This window comes from Equus asinus, chromosome 8 (assembly GCF_041296235.1).
Source record: "Equus asinus isolate D_3611 breed Donkey chromosome 8, EquAss-T2T_v2, whole genome shotgun sequence".
In the NCBI taxonomy this organism is placed as follows: domain Eukaryota; kingdom Metazoa; phylum Chordata; class Mammalia; order Perissodactyla; family Equidae; genus Equus; species Equus asinus.
In genome coordinates this window covers 85,916,237-85,939,953 of record NC_091797.1, presented here as the reverse complement: position 1 = coordinate 85,939,953, position 23,717 = coordinate 85,916,237, and the positions used below count along the sequence as shown (strand labels likewise).

At 51.9% G+C, this 23,717-nt stretch overlaps 1 long non-coding RNA gene across 1 annotated transcript in view; it reads right to left on the bottom strand.

Annotated features, from left to right (window-relative positions):
- LOC123282840 (uncharacterized) overlaps positions 1 to 10,355 on the bottom strand; it is a 31,249-nt gene extending 20,894 nt beyond the window's left edge. Inside the window, exon 1 of the long non-coding RNA XR_011505395.1 lies at positions 75 to 10,355. This is a non-coding gene — a long non-coding RNA (uncharacterized lncRNA). The remainder of the gene's footprint in view (positions 1 to 74) is intronic.
- Positions 10,356 to 23,717: the final 13,362 nt, after the last annotated feature.

Sequence of the window (23,717 nt, the reverse complement as noted above, 5' to 3'; positions counted from 1 at the left end):
CAGCTGTTTAATGTAAGAACGGACATCTCCAGCCTTTCCTCAAACATCATTTACCCCTCTAAGCCCACACTTACTGCGAGGGCATCCAGTGTGAGGGCAGCCCCAAGGTGGAGGCTGCGGGGACTAGGGCAGAGCCTCATGGTCGCTTCCTCCTCTTCTTGGAATTGGTGCTTCCCAGAAGGAGAAACCAACCCCGATCCATCCTTGGATCTCCTTGGCAGGTGCACAGGTTCACCGTGGAGTAAGTTGCTCTCCCAGTCCTCGCTGTTCAGCTCAGGCCTGCTCATGCGGAGCTGTCCGCATTCCTCAGTTTCCCGTGACTTTTCTGAACTCAACTTGGCCTGATTCTCACCTCCTTTGGCAACCACCTGCTCCACCAGTACCTGACCATTCTTTGGGTTGTTCTCAGCCTCCAAACCTGCTGATTTTCTTTCTTCCATCTGCTCTCTCAGTTCTGTGTTTTCAGCCCGTGAGCTCAGCTCAGGCTCCTGCAGGAGACAAACAGAGAAGGGACCAAGGTCGGCTCTTGGCTGCAGTTCCCAGGGCACATTTAACACACAACTCATTCCTCCATGCACTTAGAGAAAACCGAGCAGGAAAGGATTTTGAGAATTTGAATAACAACCTTATCTTACTGATGAGCAAACTGAGGCCCAGAGAGAACAGCAGATTTTCCCAGGATCCTTCACCACTTGACGGCGGCAGAGGCACTACAAAAGCATCAGCCACAAGATTCCATGTGCAAAAGCACCTACCACACCCTCCAGGAACCCACATCTGAATGTGAAGGGACACTGGATCAAACATCAGTATTTCCACCGTTAAAACAAAAATATCTGAAGGACCGTGTCGGGGACAATTCTTTTATCACAGTTCTATAGTCTCCTCATGTATACTCAGTCAGTTTTCAAGCCGAGTTGGCACAGTGAGACCAGCACACACAAGTATTAAGTACAATTTATCACAGCGACCATTGAATTGTACTTAGGGGGGCCAGCCCTGTGGTCGTGCGGTTAAGTTTGCCGGCTTTGCTTTGGTGGCCCAGGGTTTCACTGTTTCGGAACCTGAGTGTGGACATGGCACTGCTCATCAGGCCATGCTGAGGCAGTGTCCCGCATGCCACAACTAGAAGGACCCACGACTAAAATATACAACTATGTACTGGGAAGATTTGGGGAGAAAAAGCAAGGAGAAAAAAAAGACTGGCAACAGTTGTTAGCTCAGGCACCAATCTTTAAAAAGAAAATGTATTTATGGGAGCATCTGTGAAACGTCTAGCTCCTGTGTCAGAAGATCATCTTCCTGAGAGCAGGCGCGCTCTCTGCCTTGTCCACCCCATCTCCCCAGGGCCTCCACAAGAGCCCGCCAGATAAACCTCTCAGGAAATACTTGCCAAGTGGATAAATAAGAGTTCCCAGGAATAACTAACTTTCGCTGATGTCTTCTGGTCCCAACCACACCTGCAGGCAAACCCTATCCCAGGTCCGTGTTGAAGCAATAGAAGCACGGCCTTGGGAAAGGCAGTCAGAGGGTCAAAGACCAGCTCCACCACGGACCCAGAATGCTTGTGTGGAGGATTGCATTACCCTCTTTGAGTGTATTTACCTCATGTATAATGGAGGAGAATGTAGAATGTGAAAGAGAGAAGGCAGCATTGACCACCAGAGTGGTGGTGGATGATTAAATGAGATATCATGCAGTAGACAGGGCTCCAATCCGTGGCCACCAGCTTCATAGCTAAAGACATCCACATCGGAGACAGTGTGGCGCTTGTTGAAAACGTCTGTGGTTAAGGCCCAAAAAAGTGCATTTCACAAAAAAATTCCAAGGACAATCTCATGCAAGGAAAGAGCCCCACCATTAAACAAACAATCTAGGATGGAAACCTCCAAAAGCTCTAGGGGCAGCAGGAATGACTCAGCTGGAGCACGGTAAGTCCCTTGTCCAAGGTGTCCTTTGTGTGGGAAGTGTCCCCCTTTCCAGGAAGGGTTCTCACCTGATGTGGGACACAAAGAGGACCCTGCTTCTGCAGTCGGGGCTTCTAGAGTGCCTCCACTGTCCTTTAGGTTTTCTCTGCTGTAATCACTGGGGATCTCAACCCTCATCTGGGTCATTTCTGTCTGAAGAACTCTGTGATTTTCTTCTCCTCTTGGAGAAAGAGAGGGCGGAGGTCAGTTCTGGGGCTCCACAGTTCTAGGCTTTCTCCTAAGCCGCCTAGGGGAGCGGAAAGAGATCACGATGGAGAGAAATCAGGTCAATAAAGAGGATCCCAGAGGAGCATGAGATCGCAAGGGCAGGCCCTCATGGGAGACAGTCAGAGCCCCGACAGGGTCAATATCAGACCTATTCAGAGGGAGAGGACACACCGATCGATTCTGTGGGCAGAGGATCCAGTCCTGTCCTTCCAGACTTCTGATCTACAGAACTGTGAGATGACAAATGTGTGTTGTTTTATACCACTGTTTTTGTAATCTGTTAACAGGCAGCATTAGAAAACTAATTCAGATGCTTGTCTCTATTCTGCTGATTTTTTAATTTTCAAAACACGTATGCTAATGCCCATAAACTAAAAAAGACCAAAGAACCACAGTAAAAACCTTGTGCCGTGTAAATCTTGTGTTCCCCTTCCTATGACTGTTCCCAAACCCTTGTATCAGGAAGGACACTATGAAGGGCATTTCAGGCGCTGGAGGAATGTCTCTTTAATGGGACCAACCAAATCTCTAAAAGAGTGAAGAGGCCACGATACTTAACTCCCCATAACATTCTCTACGAATCCATCATCTACCTCTATTTTCTAAGTCAGATCATGTTTTAGCTCCTTGTTCTTCTGAACTCACCAGACAAGGTTTTATAGCAAGTACCAGTTCCCGGCACAGGCGAACCAATTCAAGGAGAGCAATAGAACAGCCACTATATTAAGTTCCCCAAGCACATTCTTTACATTGAATGCAATCTCTCCTCCTATTCGGACTAGAAATAAAGAACAGTTCTATTTTTGGAACTCCATTTCTAATGAAAATTTCAACTCACAGGTCTCTATTTTCCAGGTTTTCTTCTGCTCGATTCCAGTCATGGACACCTCACTCCTTAGGGTTAGCGAGTTCCCAATGCCCTGCAGCCTGGACTCCCTCAGTGGAACTCAGGGGAACGCAACGTCAAACCTCATCTATGAACCAGGCCCTCACCCTCAAAATCCAGGACGGTGTGCAAACCCAACAGGCAACAGCATCCACCCAGGAGGAGGGGATATGTTTGCACGTCTCTTGGCCCAGATTATCTGAGAGAACAGAGCAGTCATAACATAGAAGAGAACAGAGAAAAAGCATATGGATTTCAGCTTTGCCAGGATGTCAGTGAAGTCAGACGAATGAGCATAAACTCATTGGAGGAACTCTCTCAAGAACGGTTTAATCATTGACAAAAATAGATGGTAGGTACAGATGCTACCGAGTGTTGGCAAGAGGGTGGAGAAAAGAATATTCTCTTAAATGATTGGGAATATGAAGTGGTAAAGCTTCTTTGCAAGGCAGTAGGGCAGGATTTAGCAAAACTATACATGTACAAATATATTTCTAAACCCAGCACTTCCCTTTACAGAGACAGATGCTAGAGTAATACTTACACAAGCAATGATAGATATAGATATAGACATAGACATAGATATACAGATGTCCCATGCAGCATTGTTTGTAAAACACTGGAACGAAGTCCACGTCCATCAATTGGAGAACACTTATTTATAGTGGTCCATCCATACCCTGAAAGGATCTGAAGCTGTTTGAAAAAACAAGGCAGGTAACAACAATGCAGATGGGGATGGACTGGGAAGAGCTAAGATGTACTGAGTATTTACTCTGTGCCAGGCACTGGGCTCAATGCTTTCCCTGCACATCTCATTTAAACCTAGGACAACGCAGCGGGGAAGAACTCCTATTTCACCCATTTTTAAGTGAGAAATTGAGCCACAGAAAATTCAAGAAACTTAGCCAACATCACACGGTTACCCAGTCAGGTTTGCACCTAAAGCTTGTGAGACCAGGGTGCTCTCTTTCCTGGTTCTTTATTTGAGGGATTTCCAGAGAGAAAGAAAAATACCAGCCTCTGATGCCCTGAACTGATCTGACACTCACAGCCTGACCGTTTTGTTCTCATGCTGGAAATAAACCGTCTCACATCCAGAATATCAACCTCAGACAAGATTACTCTCAGACTTGGATAAAATGAGACAAAACAAGGCTACCTCATAATTTTGTCCAGGCACAGGCAAAGACAAGGTCACTATGCAACCTACAAAATCCCAAACATCCTCCTCTTTTTCTAAGGAAATGGCTGTTACTTCGTTAGTCCAGTCATAGAATTGCCCCTGCTGACAACAGTATTCAGTATGGAACAAACCCTGCCTCCTTCCATCCTTCCCCACATCACCCAGCCAAAGCCCAAATCCTCTAATGCGTTCCTTCTAACGCCCTCTTTCTTAGATCGTGGGGTGTGTTCTTTCTGGCTGCAAGGAATAAAAGACCGAACTTGTTTAAGAAGAAGTGTGTTCCTGGCGATTTGGCTTAAGGGGATTGATACCAGCTTTCCAGGATGAGCAGCTGTAAAAACTCAGCCTCAGGAAGAAAGGTTATGTTCTCTGTGAGATATCTAGGCTCTGAAACTCCACAACTTGTTTTCACCCTTAAAGAAAAAACAGATTCTTTCCACCTAATCCTTTTAGTAACCAACGTGAACCTTAGGAATTTAGGCAGGATTTTTCCACGTCTGATTTAAAGTAGAGAGATTGAGGACAAGGTGAAGAGAGAATCTAGTTAAGAGAGAACGTGCAGCACAAATATAGCTTAAAAGGACCTGGGATCAGTGAAAACCCGGTGCCCCTCGCGGGGCCTGACCACCCTCCCTTCATCTGACAGATGAACCAGCCCACCTATTACCCAACGAAAGGCGGGCGCCGGTCCTCTCTGCCAGGTCTCTCTAGCCCCAGGCTGCCGCAGCCTGGGCTCTTCTCCCTTGTCTAACCGCGCCAGCGCCAGAAGACCGGGAGTCCAAGAATTGTGTGGCGATAGCTACACTACCATCGTGTGATATCCTAAGAATCAGAAATTTCTGTTGGTGACAAAGTGACAGGACTGTCATATGCCCACATTCAGACGGAAAAGCTACATTTCTTGAAGAAATTAGTCAAGTAAAGACGTCATTCTCCCACCCACCTTAGATGTAGGACGTTTTGCAGCGCATGTCGCTGGATCGCGTGGCAAGGGCTGTTCTAGGCGGTTTTGGTGACCGGCGGCCTCCATCAAAGGCATGGAGCACTTGGCCGGCTCTGTGGGGTCTCCTCCCGCAAAGGGGCAGGGCCCCTCCCCCTTCCTTTTCCTAGGAAACTGCGGGACACTGTTCCCAACTCCTCTCCCCTGGTGAGTGTGAGAGCGTCATGACTGCTCGTTTCTTCCCCGGAAATCCTGTTCCTCCTAGCTGTCCTTACCAGACACACCTTTTGAGTTCATCTTTCTTCTCCTTTTATTCCCTCAAAATCTTGCTCCCATTTCTAAATCACATCCTTGGCCTGAGCCTGAAAATCTTTTGCTGTTGCTCTTATTCCTTCTATGGTAGTTTTAGTCGTCAAGCGCTCTTGTTCTAAAGTGGTCTCCGGATGAAGCGCCATCCCCAGGCGTGAGGCCTAGCACCGCACGGCCTAAACCGGGAGGGTGATGACGTCACTTCCTGCTCAGTTTGCTGTCCTGCCATTGGCCGGGAGGGTGGAGTGGGAGGGGAAAAGTGCGGGCAGGAGGCGGTGCGTGGGTCAGAAGGAAGTAGCAGTGAATGACACCAGGCCAGGGGGCGGGTCTTATGCAGATGAGACAGGTCCAGGGGCTGCTGTTCAGACTCCAGTTGGTCACAGACTCTATGACTTCCTGAGCCACAGGGATGGAGTCCAGGATGGTTGCCTGAATTTGAGAGCAACTTCTCTGCAGAGGACCCCAGGGACTGGGGGAGGGGGTCCTAGAGACTGGGAGTGGACTGTGTAAGGCTATAAGGCTATGCCAGGGCGGCAGGGAACGATGTTTCATGCGCTGTGCCACAGATAGCCCAAAAATGGAGGTGCTTCCTCAGGGTAAGGTTGCTGAATCGTACTTCATCGTTTGTCATCCCCATCATTTTTCCAACTTTGAGGGTCTGACTGTGTCATATGTGACCCCGAGTCCTGGTGCATGGGCTGTGTCCTGTTTGGGATTTCCTGAGAGCTGTCTTAATCCCGAGCTGTTCTCCTAATATTTCTTTCCTTCCAAATTGGCCACTCTAGCTCTTCTGCTGATCTAGTGCTGTGGGCACTGAGTTCTCTCCTGCTCCCTTCATGAGGCCTGCCACAGACTCAGGGGAGGAACAACACTGGCCAGGTCCAGGGTCTTTACTGTCCGTTGCTTGGCTCCCGTTGCTGCTGGCTAATGCCTTTTGTTTTGTCGTTGCCCTGTGAGTGAGTGTGTGTGTGTTTTGCCACGTGTTTACATTGGGTGTGAGCTTTTGGGGACACATGAGAAAGCTGATGCTGGGAACCTCAGGCCACCTTCTGTGGGTTCCGCTGCTTCTCTGGCTGTCTGTTCTCTCCAGGTTGTTGACCTCTGTTGGAGGCCACTGTCCCCACACCTCTGCCTTTGGGCATTTCCTGTCTACAGGCCTCTGACATCCTTGGAATGCTCTGGCCACCCAGCCCTTGAGGAGCTCTTGCCTATGAACCCACAAAATGCCTGGGGTAACTGGGAATCCTCTTCTCTGCCATGGTTATCAAACACACTTCCTTCTTAGAAGGTCCCAAGAATTAGGACAATTCTGAGTCCCCCCACCCCCTACCCCCCAATAAAGCTTGGCATCTCAGTCCATGGCTCTAGAATGCACTGGATTCCAAGCTCCTCAGAGATACCCGCTGTTGGTCCAGGGACAATAGGTCAGAGCTATGGTTGCCAGCACCATGCTTGTCACACAGGGCCTCCTCCAGTCCTGGTGCCACCACTTGTCTGGTTGGGACCAGGGCCCACCTCCTGGGCTTCCCCTGTGGGTCACGTGGATGGAATAGTGTCCCACACCTCCTAGTGCTGTGCAGATGGAGATACCCCAACTGCTCACTTAGCACAGTTTGTGCTTCCTGGTATGATCTGCATTGACAGAATGATATATTTTCTTCAACTGGATAACGCAATATGCAGAAGGCTGCAGAAAACATAAACGTACACCTTAATGAATGGCTGTAAATTAAAATAACGCCCACCTAGATCAATACCTACAATTTATGAGACTTCCAGAAGCTTCACACGTGCCCCTTCCTAAAGACATTTTATTCCCTGCCCTTAGCAGTAACCACAGTCTTATGTTCATGGTGTTCCATTCCTCGTTTACTTCATAGTTTCATTTATCATGCACTCCGCACAGGTCTGGGTTTAACCTGTAATCATGCAGTATATATTCTCTTCTGTCTGGCTTTTTTCACTAAAAATTATGGATTCAGGAGTCATCAGTGATTCCTCCGTTGCCATGGCTAACGAACTATACCCCGATTTAGTTCTCCATTCTATTGACGATGGACATTTGGGTTGTTTCCAGTTTGCGGCTCTTTCACACAATGAGGCTATGGTTCTTATTGTGCAGGTGTCCTGAACTCAGTGGATCACACAACAAGGAGTGGAATTCTGGGGTCCTGTATTACGCCTGTCCAAGACTTTCTGAGGTTAAAAAACAAATTATAACGCAAAGCTGCAGATTGTAAAATTCATATGAACAGAATAGAACAAACTGAATCCATGTGATTACTGGATATATAGATGCAAGCTTACATGTTCAAGTACTAATCAGTGTGTTTTCTATGTTCATCCTCCCCGCTCCATTCAAGTTTGACATCTCCACGTATCCAGCTAGAATGACCTGGGAGGGCTAGAACCTACTCAGCAGGGGGACCCCATGGCTCCATGAGGAGACCTGGCCTGCACATACTTTTCTCTTGGGAGCTTTTTATACTTTGGACTCTCCAGACCCTCTCACAAGACCAGGGTTTGGCAAATGAAGGCCTGGGGTGGGGGTGGGGCGGAGAGTTGGGAGGCTACAGTCCTGTTGTGGGTGAAGGATTTGGGCCCAGGCTTGGGGATATCCAGTGGAAAAAGAAAGGATCTCCAGAACCACGGCACTGGAGGAGGAATGAGAGGCTGTTCCTGTGGAAAGAAAGGAAGCTGGAGGATGAGAGACCAGAATTTGTGTTTGCAGAATCGGATAAAGGGGAATTCCAGAGAGAGGGGCTGCCATTCTGGGGCCAGGGACTAGAGCCACCTTGGTATTCAGCTCCCCGTCCTCCACCTCTTCCTCCTTCTCCTCCTCATCTGCCCCTCCTCCCATATCCTGCCTCTCCATTCCCCTCCCCTTCCTCCTCCATCTCATGATGGCACACAGCGGGCCATAGGGAGCCACTCAGTAGGCATAGGAAGATGTTTTAAGTTATTTTAAAATCAGAAGAAAAAGAATTCTCTTCTGGTCAAAGAAAATACTTTAACACATAATAATAATAATTCATTTCCATTATGCCAACACAGTGGTAAAAAATACTTTTTAATATTTTATGGGTGAGAGCACCCAGGAAGGCAAAAGTACATAGGCCCCACGAAAGTCATCATGTGAATTGTGTGCTTTGTGTGCATTTGCAGGGTATTGTACCTGAAAGCAAAGACCTATACAGCCAACCAAACAAGGGCGAAGGACTCAGCAGTTGTAGTGCAAGGCCTCTGTCCCTGGTGCTCTTTGGCAGAATCTCCCCCCCGCCCCCACCGCCCCCGCTCCAGGGAAGGGGTCCTACTTGGAGGGCCCAGAAGAGATTCCTCCATCTGAGCCTTTAGTTCTTTCAGTCCCGCTTTGGCATCTCCTCTCCTCTTGGTGCTGGATGTTCTCAGCGCTCAGGGGGAGAATATTTTCTTGAAGACCACGGTTACTGCCTCTACTATGGGGAGACATGAGGAAGAGATGCATTAGGCACTTATCAATGACCCAGTTTTCTCCACATCCATGTGGTTGATCTGGAGTGAGAGAATGATTTAAAGAGATCAGATCACTCAAGAGGTTCCATCCAAACCTGGCAGCACAAAGGCAGCTCCTAAGTGAAGAGTCAGCCCTACTGTGTGGCATGTGGATAACTGCTTCCTTGGCCACATGGGCCCTGGAGACGCCTGTGGCGGAAGACAAGGAGAGAGACAGCCATGAGGAAGCAGTGGGGGGGGGTCACCAAGTGTATGAGAAGAAAAACAAACAAACAATGAGTCAGTCTATTGAAAAGAAAGATGTGTTTTAATTATGCTGGAGGGCAGGAGGCTGTGATTCCTATCTTCTGGGTGGAATAAAGTCCCCTGAGATAACACCTTGTAAGTCAGGAAGCTTCATGACACCCCATATCACCTTAGAGATGGTACAATTAGCTGAAGGGCCTGATCCAAGACCACAAAGTTCATCAGAAAGAGAGAACCCGGCAGAGGGCCAGACCTCCAAAGAGGAGAGAATCGGGTTGCCTTGTGACAGCCGGGCCTGGGTCACCAACCTGGAAGTCTCCTGACCAGCAGGGCGCTGGAGGCACCTGGGGTTCCTGGGAGGGGATGGGGTTGGGGGAGAGGGCAAGTGGATGTGGGGGGCTGTGCCCTTCAGCCAGGAGAAGGAGAGCTGAGCCACAGTGCTCTGCGGTCGGAGAAAACCGTGAGGAGGAGATGAGAGCCCCAGGGCACGCTGGCTGGTCTCCGGGGACTTGGGCACCAGCCCCCTTCTGGCGTCCTCTCTGGGATCTGTGGATCCCTGAGCTCTGGAAAGGCGCCCATCCTCCTGAGCTGGGGGCCCGCAGAGTTAGCCCAGGCTGCTCTTGGCACGGCTGGGGGTGCAGGGTCAGAGCCGAGTGCAGGAGTGGGGTGCCGAATGCTGGCCGACCCCCGCAGACCTCGCGGTGAGCGACGCCACCCCTGCCTCCCTCTCCCAGGAGCGGACCATGAAGAGTCTGGAGGCAGAAGGGAGGGGAGACGAGGAGGGAACGGCCGGGGGCTGCAGGGCACGCTGGGGTCGGCACCGACCGCTGGAGGGAGGGCGAGTGGCTGCTTCTGGGGGGACAACAAGCGGCCGTGGAAAGCGGTGCCCGAGGCGGCGGGGGTTCGGTGGGTCGCACTCACCGAGGACGCGCAGCACGTTCCGGGAGCGCCAGGTGCGCGGGACAGAGCGCCGGCCCAGCTGCGGAGCCCGCCCCGCCCCGAGGACGCGTGCGCGCAGGCCCCGCCCCTACGCCCGGCCCCGCCCCTCGCTCCCCCTCCTCTGTGGTTCCTGCCGAGCCGGCTGCGGCGGCGATAACCGGAGACCCCGAGCTGCGGCGTCAGGTGAGTCCGCGGCGGGCCCGGGGCCGGGGTGGGCGAGCTGCCGGGGACGGGACGGGGGCGGCGGACGCGAGGGGCGATGCGGGGTCCGAGGGTGCGGGCGTCTCCATCGGGGACCCCATTCGCCACCCACGGCGCCCCCACCGCCCTCGGCCTTGCTGGGGCCGGCAGGCCTCGGACCGTTAGCTGGCGTGGAGTCGCCACCCTTAGACCCCAGAGTTCCAGGCAAGCGGCTTCGGGGGCGGGGTCGTTTCTGCCCAGCGAGGCTCGCGGGGCCCGTGATGAGGGGTGGTCTGGGGCTGGCTCTGCAGCAGGGGGCGCCAGGATCCTAGAGGATGCTGCCACCCTGAATCAATCGAGGAGGCTCTAAAGTTCTCCAGAACCAACTAGAACCCCTGCGATATTTTCAGGGATGCGAATGCCGCAGGTCTGGGTTGGGTAAGATGCAGCCTCAGGATGGGAGACCCCACCTCTAGCGCTGCAGACCCCCTTAGTGGGTGGAGCCCCCATGCCGCGCGCTTGGAAAGGCTCCCCGCCCTCAGGGTCTCCAGTCCCCCACCCGTGCCCCGCCAGCCAGACGAGGGTGCCCCCTGCACCCAGCTTCTCTGTGCACTGCTCCCGTTAAATTCCCTGGGGAGGAAAAAAAAAGCAAACAAATTCTCCGGGGAGGAAAAGCCTGGAGTCTAATTAGCGTTTAGGCTTCTCATTGAGAAATCGTTTATCCTATTCTTCCGGGCCAGCGTGGAACTATTTGTACAAATTGCCTTTGATCTTTCTGTTTTTGTCTTGCACTTTTCAAATTATTTTTGCCTTCTCTGGTTTTGTTTTGTTTTTTAGCCCTGAGCTAACGTCTGCTGCCAATCTTCCTCTTTTCGCTGAGAAGACTGGCCCTGAGCCAGTGCCCATCTTCCTGTACTTTATGTGTGGGACACCTACCACAGCATGGCTTTTGCCAAGCGGCGCCATGTCCGCACCTGGGATCCGAACCGGCGAAACCCAGGCCACCGAGAAGCGGAACGTGTGAACTTAACCGCTGTGCCACCGGGCCGGCCCCCTAAAACTAGTTCTTAAAAAAAGATTTTAAAAATGGAGAAACCTGTAGCCAGGATAATCAGAAAAAGAAAGAGAAACACAAATTACTAGTACCAGAAATGAGAGGGGAACTATATAAATACTGATCCCATGAACACTAAACGGATAATAAAGAAATACTTGATATTTGGTATCTTCCCTGATGAGTTCTCTTGGATCTCTAGCAAATCTTGAAATGAACTAATGTGAATCTTTCCCTGACCCTTTCACAGTTGGCTTTTAACTTATATAACCAAGATATGGATGAGAATATGATTTAATATCTAAATCATTTCCAACTTGTAAAAAACTCTATTGTGTGTAAATTAGCCATCATCAAAATGCAGAACTTTTGGGATTCAAAAGACACCATTAAGAATGTGAAAAAAGGGGCTGGCCCCGTGGCCGAGTGGTTAAGTTCGTGCGCTCCGCTTCAGTGGCCCAGGGTTTCGCCTGTTTGAATCCTGGGCGCAGACACAGCACCGCTCATCAAGCCATGCTGAGGCGGCGTCCCACATGCCACAACTAGAAGGACCCACAACTAAAAATACACAACTATGCACTGGGGGGCTTTGGCGAGAAAAAGGAAAAATAAAATCTTTAAAAAAAAAATGTGAAAAGACAATCCACAATATAGATAAAAACTTGCAACTCGTATATCTGATAAGAAACATGTCTAGAATATATAAAGGACTGTGGCAACTCAGTTATAAAAAGCCAAATAGTCCAATTTAAAAATGACCAATGAGCTGAACAGACATTTCTCCAAAGAAGATATACAAATGACCATTAAGCATGAAAAGATGTCCAGCATCATTAGCCACCAGAGAAGTACCACTCAAAACCACAGTGAGATATCATTTCACACCCATAGCATGGCTAGAAGCAAAAAGACAGATGGTAAGTGTTGGTGAGGATATGAAGAAACTGGAACCCCCACACACTGCTGGCAGGAGTGTAAAATGGTGCAGGCACTTTGGAAAAAATTCTTCCGGGTATTCAAATAGTGAAACAGAGAGTTACCATAGGACCCAAAATTCCACTCCCAGGTACACACCAAAAGAAATAAAAGCAGATGGCCACACAATGTGACTTGTATTGTGCGTGAACCATATCTCACTAAAGCTGTTACGACGATTAAAAGACTGCGCTGTGCATCGTCAACATAGACAGTAACCCCCAGAAGGGAGCATGGAATCTTGTTCACTCACTTGAAAGGACCTGAACTAGGGCAACGAAACCCAGAGGAATTCTATTAGTTAACGTTCAAGGTACCAGGAAATCCTGAAATATTCACGAGGATTTCCATGTTTTAATTTTTTTTAAGGCATCTAAGGTTTAAAAACACATATTCACAAGCGTCAGGAAAGAGTCATCAGCCCTGAGGGAGAGGGGAACACGGGGAAGTCATCAAATGGAAAGCAGTGTAGGAGTTTGGGTCACACGGATCTGCACCTGAATGTGAAAGTGGACCCCCATTTATTACTGCCCCACCCCCAGAGATGGCCTCAGAAGTCAAAGAGCCCAATAACAACATCTCTCTGAAAAGCATCAGTTTGTGAAAAACTAAAATATTAAGAAATAAATATTTTGGAGTCATGAAGAACTGAGTCTTCCAGATTCCCACTTTTAAAACTAAAAACTCCTGAAGAGTCCATATCATAGGCATTGGAGGGACTCTCCTCCTCGTGGCTGGAGTGGATTCCAGAAGTGACAGATGCCTTCAGGATACAACTGAAAAGAATCCAAGAGTGTTCTTAAAAGGCTCTTTGTCGACCCTGAATCTAATCCTAACTCTATATAAGATAACAGACATAAATGTGGGTCAGCACGACCAGCAGGCAGAGTGACAAAGGATCATGAGAATTCAGTACTTTGCAGTGATGTTGCAGGGCGTGTCTATTAAAATCCAACAGGCTTTAAAGTACCTTCCACGAGCGATCAAACACAAATACAAAAACAATCTGATTTGTCACAAAGCTGTGCACCTGTTCTTGATGCCAATCTTTGTCCCCTTCAGTTCACACAACCATCACCGACCACAATACACTGCCCTGGGCTCACGCCACCCACCAGGGCCAAGGGGCCTGAGGTGCTGGTGCCACAGCAGTCTCGGCTGCTTAGCCAGGAGACACCTCCAACCTCCGCCTCCCCTTCTGTCCTGGCAGGTCAGGAGGACCCCCACCCACCCCAGCCTAGGGGCTCTCAGATGGCTGTCCTGACACAGTCAAGGTTCAATGATTTGGGGGTGTAGGGTCACCAAGTACGAATGCATAAAGAAGCTGCCTCTACCCGCATTATGATCCTATCAAGGAACAGTCTTGACCCTAAAAAGGAAGGATGTTGTTCCAGAATAGAGGACAGACCATCCCATGAAACCGCATTTGCCAAGCTTCCCCTGACGTGTGTGCACATTATATAGAAATCGCACTCACCCCACCTTTCTAAGGGGTTTCCTCCTCTCTAAATGGAGACGATGGTAAACTGGCCTCCCAGGGGTGTGGTGAGAAATAAGCACGGGAGAGTGTGGCCCCAGTCCCAGCACAGAGAGAGAGGGAAGACGTGTCAGAACTTGATTCTCACACACACGTCTCCTCCTGTCCTTGATCTGCCCCCTGCCCGCCATCAAGGAAGACCGTCATGGGCTAGCCTGGAGCAGAGCTTGGCCGTGGGAACCAGGCCTTGGAGAGGCCTGGTGGGGACAGCAAGTCATGACGCAGGGGGTGGCCCTGAGTCTGCCACCAGAGCCCCACAACTTCATTAGTAGAAAGCAGCTTGGGTCCATTCTGCACACCCACCCGACCTACTTTATACCAAGGACAGCGCTGGGTGGCCATGGTCGGGGCCACAACAGCTCCTGCCCCCCAGGAACGTCAAAGCCTGGGAAAGGAGAATCAGTGACGGCCTCGGATGATGGATTGCCGTGATCTAGTGCTTCTTATCGAAGTTTAAATAGAAACATAAAGAAGCATGGCATTGAAACACATTCAACAGGAATTGGAAAAATATCTAAAAATGAAATCACCCAGCTGAATGAGTGAGCATGGGGATTCATTTGCTTGTGGAAATTTTGGCAGGACGCTCAGGACCTGTGGAGGCTGCAGGCTGAGGGTTGTGTAGAGGCAGCGGAAGTACTGGGGGAAAACTCAACCAAGAGTGGGGGCTGTCATTACTAGTGCCCCAAATGACCTGTGGCAGAATCTGACCCTTCCCCCACACCTCCCCAAAGGGGTCATTTTATTCATGGAGACCCATGTAAGCACCGTGTGCTTCACGCTCTGGAATCGCAGGACTAACCCACACATACCAGGACCCAGCCTTGGTCCTCTACCCAGCAGGGTGCCCTGGTGCCAAGTGGTGAGCCTACCTTGATCTGCCCAAGGCCGATGGTGACGGTAGCAGCAGAGGTGAGACCTTTAATGACTGACGGGGCCGGAGATGGTGGAGCAGGGTTTCAGCAGGAACCCTGGCCAGCCAAGAGGAAATACCAAGTTGGTCACAGCTCTGCCCGGTCCCAGAGGACAGGGGTGGACATGGGCTGGGAGAGGGGATGTGGGTGGGTTTGGGGTTAAGGGCTGAGGGTGTGACATGCCCTGTTTGGGCTGGTTTGGAGAGCAGGAAAGGGAGTCCAGGGTCTGAGGGCCTGGGAACTTCTCCAAGTGTCCTGGCCTTTAAGCAGAATGGGGTAGGGCTTAGGGCTGAGGGCACCACCCCCCCGACACACACACAGGGACAGCCCTCGGAATATAAAGAGGGAAATGCTGAGGGCAGGGGCAGCCGCAGGAGGCAGGTGCCTCAGGGCCCCAGGAAGAGCAGAAACGCAGCCCCCACCTCTGCAGGAAAAGAGTCTCACCCAAGCCCAGGAGCCCATGGCTAACTGCATGCAGCCCCACAGGAAGGCCAGCAGCACAGCACAGGGGGGGTCACGGAAGGTGTAGAAGGAGACCAGGAGGGACATGACGGCCACGGGGCCCAGAGTCACATCCCGGGAGGTGCCAGGAAGAACTATATGAAGCACCCCTGAAGGCAGAGTGGAGGCCAGACTGCTGGGGAGAGAGAGCGATGAGCACCCAGGAGACACACGGCACACCCACGGTGTCCCTGGTGTAGACGTCTGAGCACAGGATCCGTGTGTCCATCGTGTACTTTGGGCACACCAGCGCACACAGGCAGGGTACACGCTCACCCTCCATCATCCACGGGTGTGACCTCCAGTGATCGAGGGACCTCTTTTCCACCCGCACCCAACTGGGGCCTCGGGTGCCACCTGCGGGAGCACAAAGGCCTGTGTGCCTCTGTGTGAGTGTGTGAGTCTGAGAAAGTGTTCTTAAAGCTACCGTGAGTCATCCTGCTGTCCCACCACACAATCCAGAACTAGGCCTGTGTCTGTGTGTGACAAGTGTGACAAGAGCAGTTACGGCGCGTGAGTCTGCCCAAAGGCAGTCACAGGGCTGGATTGTAAACCGAGGCTTCTTGGGCCCCATGGAGCCCTGGCTGCCCTGCTGTCTGGAGGGGATACTGTGCATTTCTACTCTGCTGCTAAGTGGGCGCTGACAACCGAGTGGGGTCAGGCCATGGGCAGGGCATGTGGCCTGCAGCAGGGCAGACATCTCACCTGGGGCTGGAGTCAGTCAGCTCAGCACAGGCCAATGCCTGGGGAATGACCTTGAGCCCCACCAAGAACCTGGCCGGTAAGTCCACTTGAGCCACTGCACAGAGAGGGGATCAGCCAGGCCCGGACGGGCAGCTTTCCCCGCAGGGCCGCAGGGGGCAGCAGAGGGCCGGCAGGGCCATGTGCGCAGGAGCCTGAGGGCCAGGGCCGAGCCAGCACCTGCACAGAAGAGGGCACGCCTTGGGTGGGAGAGCGGGTAACACAGACCAGCAGTCACGGTCCTGGCGTCGGGAACCCAGCAATAGTGCGGGGGTCCGGGAGCATCAGGAGAGGCACAGCCTGTCTCCCCTCCAGGGGGTCTGAGTCAGATGCTTAAATCCGCCCCCCCCCCTTGGTGATCTGAGAGGGGAAGCCAACAACCTGTGCAGGGGGGACCTCAACCAAAGGTGGATGTCCCCCCCACTGCTCAGTGCTCTCCCTGAATCCCACCTGCCCAAACCCTCAGGGCCTTCTCTCCCTCCATCCACGCTGGCCCTGAAGAATAGGATAAACGATTTCTCAATGAGAAGCCTAAACGCTAATTAGACTCCAGGCTTTTCCTCCCCGGAGAATTTGTTTGCTTTTTTTTTCCTCCCCAGGGAATTTAACGGGAGCAGTGCACAGAGAAGCTGGGTGCAGGGGGCACCCTCGTCTGGCTGGCGGGGCACGGGTGGGGGACTGGAGACCCTGAGGGCGGGGAGCCTTTCCAAGCGCGCGGCATGGGGGCTCCACCCACTAAGGGGGTCTGCAGCGCTAGAGGTGGGGTCTCCCATCCTGAGGCTGCATCTTACCCAACCCAGACCTGCGGCATTCGCATCCCTGAAAATATCGCAGGGGTTCTAGTTGGTTCTGGAGAACTTTAGAGCCTCCTCGATTGATTCAGGGTGGCAGCATCCTCTAGGATCCTGGCGCCCCCTGCTGCAGAGCCAGCCCCAGACCACCCCTCATCACGGGCCCCGCGAGCCTCGCTGGGCAGAAACGACCCCGCCCCCGAAGCCGCTTGCCTGGAACTCTGGGGTCTAAGGGTGGCGACTCCACGCCAGCTAACGGTCCGAGGCCTGCCGGCCCCAGCAAGGCCGAGGGCGGTGGGGGCGCCGTGGGTGGCGAATGGGGTCCCCGATGGAGACGCCCGCACCCTCGGACCCCGCATCGCCCCTCGCGTCCGCCGCCCCCGTCCCGTCCCCGGCAGCTCGCCCACCCCGGCCCCGGGCCCGCCGCGGACTCACCTGACGCCGCAGCTCGGGGTCTCCGGTTATCGCCGCCGCAGCCGGCTCGGCAGGAACCACAGAGGAGGGGGAGCGAGGGGCGGGGCCTGCGCGCACGCGTCCTCGGGGCGGGGCGGGCTCCGCAGCTGGGCCGGCGCTCTGTCCCGCGCACCTGGCGCTCCCGGAACGTGCTGCGCGTCCTCGGTGAGTGCGACCCACCGAACCCCCGCCGCCTCGGGCACCGCTTTCCACGGCCGCTTGTTGTCCCCCCAGAAGCAGCCACTCGCCCTCCCTCCAGCGGTCGGTGCCGACCCCAGCGTGCCCTGCAGCCCCCGGCCGTTCCCTCCTCGTCTCCCCTCCCTTCTGCCTCCAGACTCTTCATGGTCCGCTCCTGGGAGAGGGAGGCAGGGGTGGCGTCGCTCACCGCGAGGTCTGCGGGGGTCGGCCAGCATTCGGCACCCCACTCCTGCACTCGGCTCTGACCCTGCACCCCCAGCCGTGCCAAGAGCAGCCTGGGCTAACTCTGCGGGCCCCCAGCTCAGGAGGATGGGCGCCTTTCCAGAGCTCAGGGATCCACAGATCCCAGAGAGGACGCCAGAAGGGGGCTGGTGCCCAAGTCCCCGGAGACCAGCCAGCGTGCCCTGGGGCTCTCATCTCCTCCTCACGGTTTTCTCCGACCGCAGAGCACTGTGGCTCAGCTCTCCTTCTCCTGGCTGAAGGGCACAGCCCCCCACATCCACTTGCCCTCTCCCCCAACCCCATCCCCTCCCAGGAACCCCAGGTGCCTCCAGCGCCCTGCTGGTCAGGAGACTTCCAGGTTGGTGACCCAGGCCCGGCTGTCACAAGGCAACCCGATTCTCTCCTCTTTGGAGGTCTGGCCCTCTGCCGGGTTCTCTCTTTCTGATGAACTTTGTGGTCTTGGATCAGGCCCTTCAGCTAATTGTACCATCTCTAAGGTGATATGGGGTGTCATGAAGCTTCCTGACTTACAAGGTGTTATCTCAGGGGACTTTATTCCACCCAGAAGATAGGAATCACAGCCTCCTGCCCTCCAGCATAATTAAAACACATCTTTCTTTTCAATAGACTGACTCATTGTTTGTTTGTTTTTCTTCTCATACACTTGGTGACCCCCCCCCACTGCTTCCTCATGGCTGTCTCTCTCCTTGTCTTCCGCCACAGGCGTCTCCAGGGCCCATGTGGCCAAGGAAGCAGTTATCCACATGCCACACAGTAGGGCTGACTCTTCACTTAGGAGCTGCCTTTGTGCTGCCAGGTTTGGATGGAACCTCTTGAGTGATCTGATCTCTTTAAATCATTCTCTCACTCCAGATCAACCACATGGATGTGGAGAAAACTGGGTCATTGATAAGTGCCTAATGCATCTCTTCCTCATGTCTCCCCATAGTAGAGGCAGTAACCGTGGTCTTCAAGAAAATATTCTCCCCCTGAGCGCTGAGAACATCCAGCACCAAGAGGAGAGGAGATGCCAAAGCGGGACTGAAAGAACTAAAGGCTCAGATGGAGGAATCTCTTCTGGGCCCTCCAAGTAGGACCCCTTCCCTGGAGCGGGGGCGGTGGGGGCGGGGGGGAGATTCTGCCAAAGAGCACCAGGGACAGAGGCCTTGCACTACAACTGCTGAGTCCTTCGCCCTTGTTTGGTTGGCTGTATAGGTCTTTGCTTTCAGGTACAATACCCTGCAAATGCACACAAAGCACACAATTCACATGATGACTTTCGTGGGGCCTATGTACTTTTGCCTTCCTGGGTGCTCTCACCCATAAAATATTAAAAAGTATTTTTTACCACTGTGTTGGCATAATGGAAATGAATTATTATTATTATGTGTTAAAGTATTTTCTTTGACCAGAAGAGAATTCTTTTTCTTCTGATTTTAAAATAACTTAAAACATCTTCCTATGCCTACTGAGTGGCTCCCTATGGCCCGCTGTGTGCCATCATGAGATGGAGGAGGAAGGGGAGGGGAATGGAGAGGCAGGATATGGGAGGAGGGGCAGATGAGGAGGAGAAGGAGGAAGAGGTGGAGGACGGGGAGCTGAATACCAAGGTGGCTCTAGTCCCTGGCCCCAGAATGGCAGCCCCTCTCTCTGGAATTCCCCTTTATCCGATTCTGCAAACACAAATTCTGGTCTCTCATCCTCCAGCTTCCTTTCTTTCCACAGGAACAGCCTCTCATTCCTCCTCCAGTGCCGTGGTTCTGGAGATCCTTTCTTTTTCCACTGGATATCCCCAAGCCTGGGCCCAAATCCTTCACCCACAACAGGACTGTAGCCTCCCAACTCTCCGCCCCACCCCCACCCCAGGCCTTCATTTGCCAAACCCTGGTCTTGTGAGAGGGTCTGGAGAGTCCAAAGTATAAAAAGCTCCCAAGAGAAAAGTATGTGCAGGCCAGGTCTCCTCATGGAGCCATGGGGTCCCCCTGCTGAGTAGGTTCTAGCCCTCCCAGGTCATTCTAGCTGGATACGTGGAGATGTCAAACTTGAATGGAGCGGGGAGGATGAACATAGAAAACACACTGATTAGTACTTGAACATGTAAGCTTGCATCTATATATCCAGTAATCACATGGATTCAGTTTGTTCTATTCTGTTCATATGAATTTTACAATCTGCAGCTTTGCGTTATAATTTGTTTTTTAACCTCAGAAAGTCTTGGACAGGCGTAATACAGGACCCCAGAATTCCACTCCTTGTTGTGTGATCCACTGAGTTCAGGACACCTGCACAATAAGAACCATAGCCTCATTGTGTGAAAGAGCCGCAAACTGGAAACAACCCAAATGTCCATCGTCAATAGAATGGAGAACTAAATCGGGGTATAGTTCGTTAGCCATGGCAACGGAGGAATCACTGATGACTCCTGAATCCATAATTTTTAGTGAAAAAAGCCAGACAGAAGAGAATATATACTGCATGATTACAGGTTAAACCCAGACCTGTGCGGAGTGCATGATAAATGAAACTATGAAGTAAACGAGGAATGGAACACCATGAACATAAGACTGTGGTTACTGCTAAGGGCAGGGAATAAAATGTCTTTAGGAAGGGGCACGTGTGAAGCTTCTGGAAGTCTCATAAATTGTAGGTATTGATCTAGGTGGGCGTTATTTTAATTTACAGCCATTCATTAAGGTGTACGTTTATGTTTTCTGCAGCCTTCTGCATATTGCGTTATCCAGTTGAAGAAAATATATCATTCTGTCAATGCAGATCATACCAGGAAGCACAAACTGTGCTAAGTGAGCAGTTGGGGTATCTCCATCTGCACAGCACTAGGAGGTGTGGGACACTATTCCATCCACGTGACCCACAGGGGAAGCCCAGGAGGTGGGCCCTGGTCCCAACCAGACAAGTGGTGGCACCAGGACTGGAGGAGGCCCTGTGTGACAAGCATGGTGCTGGCAACCATAGCTCTGACCTATTGTCCCTGGACCAACAGCGGGTATCTCTGAGGAGCTTGGAATCCAGTGCATTCTAGAGCCATGGACTGAGATGCCAAGCTTTATTGGGGGGTAGGGGGTGGGGGGACTCAGAATTGTCCTAATTCTTGGGACCTTCTAAGAAGGAAGTGTGTTTGATAACCATGGCAGAGAAGAGGATTCCCAGTTACCCCAGGCATTTTGTGGGTTCATAGGCAAGAGCTCCTCAAGGGCTGGGTGGCCAGAGCATTCCAAGGATGTCAGAGGCCTGTAGACAGGAAATGCCCAAAGGCAGAGGTGTGGGGACAGTGGCCTCCAACAGAGGTCAACAACCTGGAGAGAACAGACAGCCAGAGAAGCAGCGGAACCCACAGAAGGTGGCCTGAGGTTCCCAGCATCAGCTTTCTCATGTGTCCCCAAAAGCTCACACCCAATGTAAACACGTGGCAAAACACACACACACTCACTCACAGGGCAACGACAAAACAAAAGGCATTAGCCAGCAGCAACGGGAGCCAAGCAACGGACAGTAAAGACCCTGGACCTGGCCAGTGTTGTTCCTCCCCTGAGTCTGTGGCAGGCCTCATGAAGGGAGCAGGAGAGAACTCAGTGCCCACAGCACTAGATCAGCAGAAGAGCTAGAGTGGCCAATTTGGAAGGAAAGAAATATTAGGAGAACAGCTCGGGATTAAGACAGCTCTCAGGAAATCCCAAACAGGACACAGCCCATGCACCAGGACTCGGGGTCACATATGACACAGTCAGACCCTCAAAGTTGGAAAAATGATGGGGATGACAAACGATGAAGTACGATTCAGCAACCTTACCCTGAGGAAGCACCTCCATTTTTGGGCTATCTGTGGCACAGCGCATGAAACATCGTTCCCTGCCGCCCTGGCATAGCCTTATAGCCTTACACAGTCCACTCCCAGTCTCTAGGACCCCCTCCCCCAGTCCCTGGGGTCCTCTGCAGAGAAGTTGCTCTCAAATTCAGGCAACCATCCTGGACTCCATCCCTGTGGCTCAGGAAGTCATAGAGTCTGTGACCAACTGGAGTCTGAACAGCAGCCCCTGGACCTGTCTCATCTGCATAAGACCCGCCCCCTGGCCTGGTGTCATTCACTGCTACTTCCTTCTGACCCACGCACCGCCTCCTGCCCGCACTTTTCCCCTCCCACTCCACCCTCCCGGCCAATGGCAGGACAGCAAACTGAGCAGGAAGTGACGTCATCACCCTCCCGGTTTAGGCCGTGCGGTGCTAGGCCTCACGCCTGGGGATGGCGCTTCATCCGGAGACCACTTTAGAACAAGAGCGCTTGACGACTAAAACTACCATAGAAGGAATAAGAGCAACAGCAAAAGATTTTCAGGCTCAGGCCAAGGATGTGATTTAGAAATGGGAGCAAGATTTTGAGGGAATAAAAGGAGAAGAAAGATGAACTCAAAAGGTGTGTCTGGTAAGGACAGCTAGGAGGAACAGGATTTCCGGGGAAGAAACGAGCAGTCATGACGCTCTCACACTCACCAGGGGAGAGGAGTTGGGAACAGTGTCCCGCAGTTTCCTAGGAAAAGGAAGGGGGAGGGGCCCTGCCCCTTTGCGGGAGGAGACCCCACAGAGCCGGCCAAGTGCTCCATGCCTTTGATGGAGGCCGCCGGTCACCAAAACCGCCTAGAACAGCCCTTGCCACGCGATCCAGCGACATGCGCTGCAAAACGTCCTACATCTAAGGTGGGTGGGAGAATGACGTCTTTACTTGACTAATTTCTTCAAGAAATGTAGCTTTTCCGTCTGAATGTGGGCATATGACAGTCCTGTCACTTTGTCACCAACAGAAATTTCTGATTCTTAGGATATCACACGATGGTAGTGTAGCTATCGCCACACAATTCTTGGACTCCCGGTCTTCTGGCGCTGGCGCGGTTAGACAAGGGAGAAGAGCGCAGGCTGCGGCAGCCTGGGGCTAGAGAGACCTGGCAGAGAGGACCGGCGCCCGCCTTTCGTTGGGTAATAGGTGGGCTGGTTCATCTGTCAGATGAAGGGAGGGTGGTCAGGCCCCGCGAGGGGCACCGGGTTTTCACTGATCCCAGGTCCTTTTAAGCTATATTTGTGCTGCACGTTCTCTCTTAACTAGATTCTTTCTTCACCTTGTCCTCAATCTCTCTACTTTAAATCAGACGTGGAAAAATCCTGCCTAAATTCCTAAGGTTCACGTTGGTTACTAAAAGGATTAGGTGGAAAGAATCTGTTTTTTCTTTAAGGGTGGAAACAAGTTGTGGAGTTTCAGAGCCTAGATATCTCACAGAGAACATAACCTTTCTTCCTGAGGCTGAGTTTTTACAGCTGCTCATCCTGGAAAGCTGGTATCAATCCCCTTAAGCCAAATCGCCAGGAACACACTTCTTCTTAAACAAGTTCGGTCTTTTATTCCTTGCAGCCAGAAAGAACACACCCCACGATCTAAGAAAGAGGGCGTTAGAAGGAACGCATTAGAGGATTTGGGCTTTGGCTGGGTGACGTGGGGAAGGATGGAAGGAGGCAGGGTTTGTTCCATACTGAATACTGTTGTCAGCAGGGGCAATTCTATGACTGGACTAACGAAGTAACAGCCATTTCCTTAGAAAAAGAGGAGGATGTTTGGGATTTTGTAGGTTGCATAGTGACCTTGTCTTTGCCTGTGCCTGGACAAAATTATGAAGTAGCCTTGTTTTGTCTCATTTTATCCAAGTCTGAGAGTAATCTTGTCTGAGGTTGATATTCTGGATGTGAGACGGTTTATTTCCAGCATGAGAACAAAACGGTCAGGCTGTGAGTGTCAGATCAGTTCAGGGCATCAGAGGCTGGTATTTTTCTTTCTCTCTGGAAATCCCTCAAATAAAGAACCAGGAAAGAGAGCACCCTGGTCTCACAAGCTTTAGGTGCAAACCTGACTGGGTAACCGTGTGATGTTGGCTAAGTTTCTTGAATTTTCTGTGGCTC